Source organism: Rutidosis leptorrhynchoides, chromosome 1 (assembly GCF_046630445.1).
Source record: "Rutidosis leptorrhynchoides isolate AG116_Rl617_1_P2 chromosome 1, CSIRO_AGI_Rlap_v1, whole genome shotgun sequence".
NCBI classification, from domain to species: Eukaryota; Viridiplantae; Streptophyta; class Magnoliopsida; order Asterales; family Asteraceae; genus Rutidosis; species Rutidosis leptorrhynchoides.
Window position 1 is genome coordinate 595381502 of NC_092333.1, and position 10889 is coordinate 595392390.

At 30.6% G+C, this 10889-nt stretch overlaps 1 non-coding gene across 1 annotated transcript; it reads right to left on the bottom strand.

Moving 5' to 3' along the window:
* Positions 1-7672: 7672 nt before the first annotated feature.
* Positions 7673-7779, bottom strand: LOC139887366 (small nucleolar RNA R71). Its single transcript, XR_011773201.1, has one exon. It is a non-coding gene; the product is annotated as a small nucleolar RNA R71 (small nucleolar RNA).
* Between the last annotated feature and the right edge of the window lie 3110 nt (positions 7780-10889).

Sequence of the window (10889 nt, forward strand, 5' to 3'; positions counted from 1 at the left end):
CATCGGATGTAATCATGGATTTAATGAGTCAAAAACTCATCTGATTTACCGTTAATACTAGATTACATAATCTCTAAAACTTTAGAAATTACATATTCACCATGTCGAACGAGGAAAAAAAATGAGGTAGAATGATACGTAAAGTGAAGATAGCCGATGTAGATCGATGTGTAGAACGAAATTCATACTCGAAGTACAGATGGTGATATTGAGGCGTGAAATGTTGATATTCGAGGTACAGATTGTGATATTGAGAGTTACGGCGCGGTTATGGTTTAGAGATGATAAGGGTACTGTCGACGTCGATGATGGTGGTACTGATTATGCTGCTGGTGCTGCTGCTGGAGTTCGTAACCTTCGCACCAGGTTCTCCAAAGTCGTCACACGAGCGCGTAGTTCGTTAACTTCTTCTAGTACTACGGAATGATTGACGGTTGAAGCGAGTGAATGAATAAAATTCGAACTATGGGATAGTATGTAATCGTGATGGGATACTCGGAAATAGGGGAGAGAAAATGGTTTCTCGAACAGGTTCGCCAGTAAGCGCTTCAGGTTGAAAAGGGCAATTTGGTGGATGGAAGAGATCTTCGACATGAAATGATTTTCGGATATCGGATGATATTATAACTATATAGAATATCTATATGTATTTCGTAGACTACAGAGGAATTTACGGCATATATCAGGCAAGTCTACAGATATGCTAAGATATGAATCTTGTCTATACACTATCGATGCACTAAATGCAGTAAGACGTGTCTAGACTTATGAATGATAAGCAGAAAATTCCCTAGGGATGATAAGCAGATGATTTCCGACTAGAATGATAAGCAAAACTTTTTTTTTTTGACAGGCAGACACGGTCGAAGTCCAGACTCACTAATGTATCCTAACAACTACCAGTTAGACACACTAATGGGAGACCTGGTTCGCTAAGACCAACGCTCTGATACCAACTGAAAGGACCGGTCCTAATCCTCCCGGACGAAGTCTTCAACAGTTGGTCCCATTGCGATGATCGACTCCAAAATATCTTTAATATGAGTTAATGCACAGCGGAAGACTCGATTCGTACCTGAGAATAACATGCTTAAAATGTCAACATAAAGTTGGTGAGATATATAGGTTTGATGCTAGCAGCGTTATAACTATGGACCACAAGATTTCATATTTATAAACATTATACACCCGCAAGTGTATAAAACCATTCTGCTTATGTTGAGGCCTCAGTAACCAACCTTAACAATAATATAATAAGTCATCTTCGCAAAGATGGATATGTACACTCGCAAGTGTATAAATAATCCTCGAAGTACTAAACATCCGCCCACTAGTTCTTATGTCTAGTGCAGCCTACTGGATGGGGGTGTTAAACCCGATAGATCTATCTTTAGGATTCGCGCTTACATGCTATTATAACATATAACTAAATTACCTAGCACATCAATCCGCAGAATATCATTTTTAATCACTTGTGTCCATAACGTAAATCATTTATAAAAAAACAGCGCATGTATTCTCAGCCCAAAATATTTAAAGTTTAAAAGGGACTATATACTCACCTAATGTATTTTGTAGTAAAAATACATATAACATCATTGATCAAGTATAAGGTTGGCCTCGGATTCACGAACCTATATCATTCGTATATATATATATATTAACACACGTAAATTGTAATCAGATAAATATATATATATATCACTAGTTGTAATAAAATTGTTATATTACTAATCTAGCCAACTCATTATATATTACTATTATATATGAAAGTATTTATATATTTAGAATATTAGCTTTAAATATATTTTATATAATATTAATCCTTTATTCACAAAATACTAGTTATAATAGTACCAAAATAAGTATAGTGATAATAAAAATATTTCAATAGCTCTAGTAGAAATAATGATAGTATTAATAATAGGTTTAACAAAATGATAGATTGTAAATAATGATATTTTTAATAATAGCTATGTTAATCTTTGATAATATATTACCGGTTATGAAAAATTATATTAATGAAACTTCAAATATTAATATTAATTTTAGTAATAATGATAATACCAATAATAAAATATTATTAAAATGATATATATGTTTAGTAATAATAATAGTAATAATGCAAATAGTTACAAAAGTAATACTAATATATATATATATATATAATATTAATGAAAATGAAAATAATAATATCTTGTATTATTTTTATATAATAATAATCCTAATCATAATTATAACCATACTATCCTTAAATGATAATCTTTATAGTAATAATAATAAGTGTTCTTAAAATTAACAATAATAATAATAATAATAATAATAATAATAATAATAATAATAATAATAATAATACCATTGATAATATAAATTTTAAAATGAAAGCTACCTTCAAAAAGGTTTTTCTAAAAAAAAAGAAAGCCTCAGACGAGGCTCGAACCTGAGACCTCTCGGTTGCACATAGACACCCAACACCACTTGACCAGTTCGGTTTTTCTGAAATAATAGCCCTTGAAATCCTATTAAACCGATACCTTATTGTTCCATACTTCTTCTTCTCCAAAGAAATCAAACTAAACTCAAACTAAACCTCAACCACGAATTACATATACTTGATTAATACATAATATCCAGTATATAAAACTCGTTTGTGACTAATTGTTTAAAAAAAAAAAAAAAAAATTAAAAGGGATAAATCCCTGCTACTGCTGCCGTCGCAGATTGAAAAAAAAAAAAAAATGGTTTCCAGCTTTGAATGCGTTTTAGACTAGGGTTATAACACAAAATAGTTTGATAATCATACGTAAAAACTATTGGAGTCGTTAATTAACTTAAATCATCAAAAACAAATTCGAATTTCATCTATGTTCTTAAGTTTGACTTTTTTTTTTTTTTTAAGCTTTGACTCCAAATTCGAGCTTGATACAATGATTTGAGATTTGAAACTTTACAGATTGTTTGAATACATGATTCTTAACAAAGTTGTTTTTATAGATTTTGAAAATAAACGAAATCGAATATTTTGTCAAATTTAGTCACGAACAGAGAGTTTTTTTTTTTTTTTTAGTTTTCTGCCTTTTTCATTCCCGAATAAAAACAGATACATTCGGTTTATATAAACAAGATTTCAGATGCTATTTCAACGTTGGAACAGTATATCAATTTTTTGGTTTGCGTTTTGTAATCGAATAGTTGGTCACGAGTAAACAGAAGGGTGTAAGAAAAGTTTTGATAAAGCAGATAGATAAAAAAATAGATAAGGATTGATACACTTAATCTTGTCTTCATTATTACATATGTTACTAAATTTTATAAATTTATTAATAAGAGAATGTTAATATTATCAATAATAATAAATTTAAAGTACTAATAATGATAATAATTATATTTCGGTATATATATTATATATATATATCATATAAATATATTTATAATATTAAATAATAAAACACTAATGATAATATTAAAAATGATAATAATATTGGTAGTAATGATAATTATTATTAATAATGACTTCAAATTGTAAAAAAAAAAATATGATGATACTATTAATAATCCTAATATAACTAAGAATCATGATAATTATTTAAATGATGACTAAAATGATAATACTATATTGTTACAAAAATAAATTTCATAAATCACCTTGCATATATATATATATTTAATAGAAATCATATATAGATTCATAATAACATATATAATTATAATTATATATATATCTAATGCATAAATGTTCGTGAATCGTCAGGCATGGTCAAAGGGTAACTGATTATCCGAATGTAGATTTCAGACTTTCTAGACTCAACATTAGGGTTTTTGCTTATCGTGTCGGAAACATATAGAGTTTAGGGTTTAAATTTGGTCGGAAATTTCCGGGTCGTTACAATTTAGGCAAAATATCCTTCCAATATGTAAAATTTTCAGTTGCAATTGTTCTATTTTCAAGTAATATTAGTTTAAATAAATAAGTGCGAAGACAAAAGAAGAAAACGACGATTTGAAGACGCAAATGACCAAAAAAGCTCAAATGTACAAGATACAATCCAAGTGGTTTAATTTATTGATGAGAAACGTCTAAAAATTATAAGATTACAAGTCGCAAAACGCAAAGTACAAGATATCTACGCGTACGAAAGGACGTTAGAGAATCCGAAACCGAGACATAAACCGGGCGTAAACGTACGAGACAACGGAGCTAAAATTACAAATCAACTATGCACAATAATATAATATAATATATATAATTATATATATTATTATATAATAAATCATGTCGGCAGCCCACGTTTCTTTAAGAAAAATATCCTGAATTAGAAGGCCATGTGATCGCATGGCCTGGAGGTACAATTTCTGTGCGATCGCATGGCAGCAATTTGCTGGTCAGGTGCTATAAAAAGGCAACGAATTGGACGAAATATACACACCATTTTTTCTTTCTTCCTCTGAAAACTTATAAATTTATATTATACTTTTAATTTAAGTTAATTTTAATAATAAAGTTATGGTTTAGTTGAGTTATTGTAAGAAATGTTTTACGAGTTTTACAGTCGGAACTCTGTCCGTGTAACGCTACGCGATAAATAATCATTGTAAGCTATGTTCTTCCTTTTTAAATTAATGTCTCGTAACTAAGTTATTATTATGCTTATTTGAGTCGAAGTAATCGTGATGTTGGGCTAAATATTAAGACGGGGTTATTGGATTTTGTACCATAATTGGGGTTTGGACAAAAGACCGACACTTGTGGACATTGGACTTTGACTATTAATAGGTGGGGGGTATTGTCTAATTGAATGACAACTCATTGGAATCTGTCGAACCTATCTTCAAATTAGTTAATCTAATAATTATTAAATGATTATGCATGTTCTATTTAGTGACGTTTATACGACATCTTTTACGATCATTTAATTAATCAATTGGGTTTGGGTAATTGATTATTCATTTTGGCAAAGTGGATAAATTAATATATCATGGACTAATTAAAACCGGGGTGGATTACATACAAGGGTAATTGGTGTAATTGTTAACAAAGTATTAAAACCTTGGATTACACACAGTCGATAACCTGGTGTAATTATTAACATAGTATTAAAACCTTGTTACAGTTCGAATCCCTAATTAGTTGGAATATTTGACTTCGGGAATAAGGTTAATTTGTCGAGCATTTTATAATTATGACCGATGGGCTATTATGAACAAAAACCAGATAGGTTTCAAATAAACCAGGACAAAGGACAATTAACCCGAGTAACAATTAATTAAAATCAAAACGTTAAACATCATGATTACGGACGTTTAAATAAGCATAATATTTTTATTTCATATTTCATTGTACCTTTATTTACTGTCATTTTAATTACTGCAATTTATTTTATCGCAATTTAAATTCTGTCATTTATTTTATCGTCATTTATCTTTACGCTTAAAATACAAAATCGACAAACCAGTCATTAAACGGAAAAACCCCCCTTTTATATAATATTATTACTACTTATATAATTATATATATTTTATACAAATATAGTTTATAAAAATATAGTGTACGCAATAAGCCGTCTCCCTGTGGAATGAACCGGACTTACTAAAAACTACACTACTCTACGATTAGGTACACTGCCTATAAGTGTTGTAGCAAGGTTTAGGTATATCCATTCTATAAATAAATAAATAACTTGTGTCATATTTCGCCGTATTTCATATTAAAAATAGTAGTATTTCGTACTACACCTCGCACACATCAATTTTTTGGCGCCGCTGCCGGGGACCCGGCGAAAACACTATATTTTTCCGCTATATTTCTTATTCTCTAATTTTGTAAAAATATTTTGTAAAAACATATAAAAAAAATTACTATATATATATATATATATATATATATATATATATATATATATATATATATATATATATATATATATATATAAGTGTTTAAATATATATATATTTTTAAGATATATAAATATTTTTATTTTTAGAATTTTAAATATAAGTTTTTTTTATTTTATATAAATACTTTATATAATTTAAAAAAAAGAAAGAAAAGAAACTGGGTCGAACTTGAATTAAAGCCCAATCCTTTCTGGACTTACAGGCCATGCGACCGCATGACAATATAACGTTATACTCATGCGATCGCATGAGTGGATCTGACACGCTAGAATCCTGCATTTAATACGGAACTAGGGTTAATTATAATTATTATTTATTATATTATTTAGGGTTTTAATTGTTTAATATTTTAGTTTTAATATTCTTAAGTTTATTATATTAAATACTTTTATAAATAATAATATAAAAATAATATTTTTTATAAAAAAATTGTATTTTTATAACTTTGGTTCCTTTTTATATTTATATCGTTTTTATCGTTTAATTCGTAAATTGTATATTTTTCGTTCGTATTTAGTTTAAACTTTGTTTTTGCCGTAGTATTTTATATTTTTAGATTTTTAGGCATTGCCGTAAAATCCCTTAAGTGCTTTTTCTTTAGATTAAGATTTAGGCGTTTTAGAATTTTACGACGTCGCTTATCGCTTTAGTTTTAAATAGATTTTAGTGCCTAATTAAGTAATTGCCGTTTTGGATATAAAATTTCTTTTAAGCTTTAATTCCTTTAGACGTAACTTTTAATATTTACTTTTAGATTTTTTAAGTTTCGACGCCTTACTTTCTTATTATTATTTTTCGATTTTTATTTTTCGACGTTTTTCGACGCACTCTTTTTCTTTCTCATTTCTACGCTCTAGTTTTTAGGACATAGAATTTTTTTTATCTTCTTAAAACTTCGACGAGACAAATTATTTTAAGCGGTTAAACTGATAGACATCCAAAATTTTCTGGTTCGTAGTAATAGTTGGATTTGTTAGTGGTGAGTTGTGGGCTTCTGATTTAAACGGTCCTGGCTACCTACTGCATCTATTGGCTATTCGAAACGTGGGCAAAATCAGAAAAGACTATTAATTTGATAGCTTATATAATTTTTATCTTTTATAACTAATAGGATATTCAGTGAATGCACCGAGCAAAACGTTCACCACCTGTAACTCGATCAAGACATCTAGTCAATATTGTCACCGTTGATTTTTCTTTAGAATCATCATCAAATCAAACAAGTACTCCAATTCAAATTTCCGATAATCCATCTTTCGAACCCGACCTCACAATTGAGAACCCGGAGGATATTCAAGGACAATTCCAAGATCCTGAACCACTAATAATTCCTCCTGAACCACAAACCGTTAAATCAGAATTCTCTAGTGATTCGTATTCAACAAATTCAATTATGGAAGTAACTGAACCTCTAAGTATGGAAGACCGAATGAGAGCCACACGTACGGGCCATGGTCACGCCATTATTAAGCCAGATGTTAATGTGCCAGATTATGAAATCAAAGGACAAATCCTACACATGGTAACTAATCAATGCCAATATAGTGGTACGCCAAAAGAAGATCCAAATGAACATCTTCGAACCTTTAATAGGATCTGTACTCTATTCAAAATCAGAGAAGTTGAGGATGAATAGATCTATCTCATGTTGTTTCCCTGGACTTTAAAGGGAGAAGCCAAAGATTGGTTAGAATCGTTACCTGAAGGGGCGATTGATACATGGGATGTTTTAGTTGAGAAATTTCTTAAGAGATTATTTCCGGCATCTAAAGCCGTGAGACTTCAAGGAGAGATTGTTACGTTCGCGCAAAAGCCAAACGAAACATTATATGAGGCGTGGACAAGATTCGAAAAGTTGTTGAGAGGATGTCCTCAACACGGTTTATACACTTATCAAATAGTGCAAATATTCTACCAAGGATGCGATGTTGCTACACGAAAAGACATCGACACAGCAGCTGGTGTTCCATTATAAAGAAAACCGCAACCGAAGCTCACAAAATTATTGATAACACAGCATCCCACTCGCATGAGTGGCACCAGGAAAAAGATTTTTTTCGTTCATCTAAAGTGGCTAGAGCCGATTCTAGCTATGACTTTGATTCCGTTTTCGCAAAAATAGATGCTTTCGAGAGACGAATGGAAAAGATGACTAAAGATATTCACGCAATACGAATCAGTTGTGAGCAATGTGGTGGACCACACTTAATGAAAGATTGTCACATTGAGCAAACGATGGAACAACGTGAGAATGTTTCCTACATGAACCAAAGGCCGGGAAATAATTATCAAAATAATTATCAACCTCCAAGGCCAAACTTCAATCGAAATCAAAACATTCTTTACAATCCAAATGGACCTAACAATAACTCGTACAACCAACAAGGTCCGAATAACCAACCAACTCAAAACAACACTTTCAGTCAACAAAAACCTAGCTTGTATAAACCACCACAACAAACCGAAGAGAAAAAGCCAAATATAGAAGAAATGATGATAAAGCTAATGGAATCTCAAACACAATTTATTACATCTCAAACCTAAATGAATGAGAGGTTTGATCAGTCATTAAGAACTTAACAAGCTTCCATTCTGAATCTAGAAAAACACGTAGGTACTCTTGCTAGCATGATGAGTGAGAGGGAACAAGAAAAGCTACCAAGTAATACTGAAGTAAATCCTCGGAATGAGAATGTTAATATGGTATCAACGAATTCTGAAAAACCAGCATCAGAAGATGGGAAGGTTTTAGATGTGAGTAACAATGAAGAAGTTACAACACCACCACTACCCGAGTATGTAAAGCCAGTGGTGGCACCATACAGACCACCCATCCCGTTTACAAGAAAAGGAGTTGAGTATGAGCAAGTAATAGGTAATAAAGTTTGTGATACCTCTGGAAAGAAGAAGAAGAATAAGAAAGTGCAAGAAACAAAAACCATAGAAGTAAACCCGGTGAAGACAGTTCCACCAAAACTTCCACCCAGGTTAGGTGATCCGGGTGAATTTATTGTTCCTTGTCTACTTAGTGATTGTGTCATGTATAATACACTAGCAGATTTAGGTGCAAATGTGAGTGTTATGCCTCTTTCATTATATAAGAGATTAGGAGTAGGTGAGTTAAGTCCAACGGAAATGAGTGTTCGACTCTTTGATCAAACCATTAGGCACCCAGTTGGAATTGCTGACAACCTACCCGTTCAAGTGGGTAATTTAACCTTTTTAGTCGAATTTGTTGTCATTGACATAGAAGAGGACTCAAACATTCCTCTAATTTTAGGTCGACCATTCTTAGCGTCCACCGGGGTGTTATTTGATGTAAGAAAGGGTAGAATGACACTTAGTGATGGTGAAAAATCGATCACCATTGTGATTCGAAAGTCTAAATCTCCACCAACCAAAACCGTTGAACCAATAAAAATGATCGATGAGAAGCATATTGTTTTACCAACTCCAACGATAGTGCTTAACAATAATAAAATGCCTAAGTATGGGGAAGATGAAGTAACACCTAATGATGACTTAATAACAAAGAACCCCGTTGTTGATACGAAATTAAATGACCCCGTTATTAACAGTTCAATGAAGAAACTTATTAAACGGATTCGCGATGCTAGAACCAAGGGGAACTTTAAGTTATGTAACCGGTTAGTATCCAATCTATCGCCTAAAGAAAAGGCGAAACTAGTTGAATTTGTGGATATTACACAGGAATCCGACCAATCGCTTAAAGCAAAAGTCACAGATATGCAAGTTGATTATGGTCCAAGAGAAATTAATGATGAAGTTAATCATAATATCGACACCACAGCTACCTAAGTGACGGGAGATTCAAATGTTCTAAAAGAAAATGCTGTCTAGAGTTAGTTGTTCTGTTCTCGTATAGTTCCGATAATAGAATCCGATTGGTCTTTTTCACTAGCAGACACTAAAGAACTAGTTTTCTTCCCCCATTCTGAATTTTTGTTTTGTAGGTTTTGAATAAAATTAATATGTATTATTAAATTTAAGTTATGTGTGAATTTAAAAACAAAATTTACTTTATTTCATTAAGTTTAAAAAAATGATTTCTAAAATTCATCGTAAGTTGAAGAATAGGTCATGGAACCGAAATTGCTTTACCCGAGGGCGGGGCGAAAAATTTTGTTATCATTATTTTTAATTTTATTGATCTAAAGTATACCAAAAAAATTAAAAAATCCAAAAATCTTTGCTTTTAAAACAATCGCTTTAAAAATGACAAATTTTAAATTTTGTTGAGGGACGGACTAGGTAAACATACCGAAACTACCTAAAGTAAAAGGAAACAAAATTTTAAAAAATTATTCATTTAATTTGTTTTAATAAATAAAGGTTTTATATATATATATATATATATATATATATATATATATATATATATATATATATATATATATATATATATATATATATATATATATATATATATATATATATATATATATATATATATATATATATATATATATATATATATATATATATATATATATATGTATGTTTGTAGTTTATCTTATGTACAAAACAGGGTAAAATAGTGCACTTTCAAAGACTGGCATTAAGTTCAGCAAAAGCTACTAATTTTGACGATAAGATGCAAAACATATGTGAAATTACAACAAAAGGAATGAACGATGAGGCGCGCCATCTATCATTCAACGAGCTTTGAAATTAAAAACTGGGTATTTTTAATCACTTTTCTACACTAATTACCCTCATGAATTTATAATTATAGTCTGATTTCATGCAAATGAGGGCATTGCATGATCTCAAGTGTGGGGAAGGGTTATAAATTCTCTCGGGTTTGCTCTTGGTTTATTTGCCAAATTTTGTGAAAATTTGAAAACTTTTCAACTAAATGAATTCAAAATCATGTTTATACATATTTATGAACGATAAAAACTAGGTGTTAATACCGAAATTATCGTTACCTCGGAAAGGACATAAAATTGAGAAACAACCCAAAACGCTTG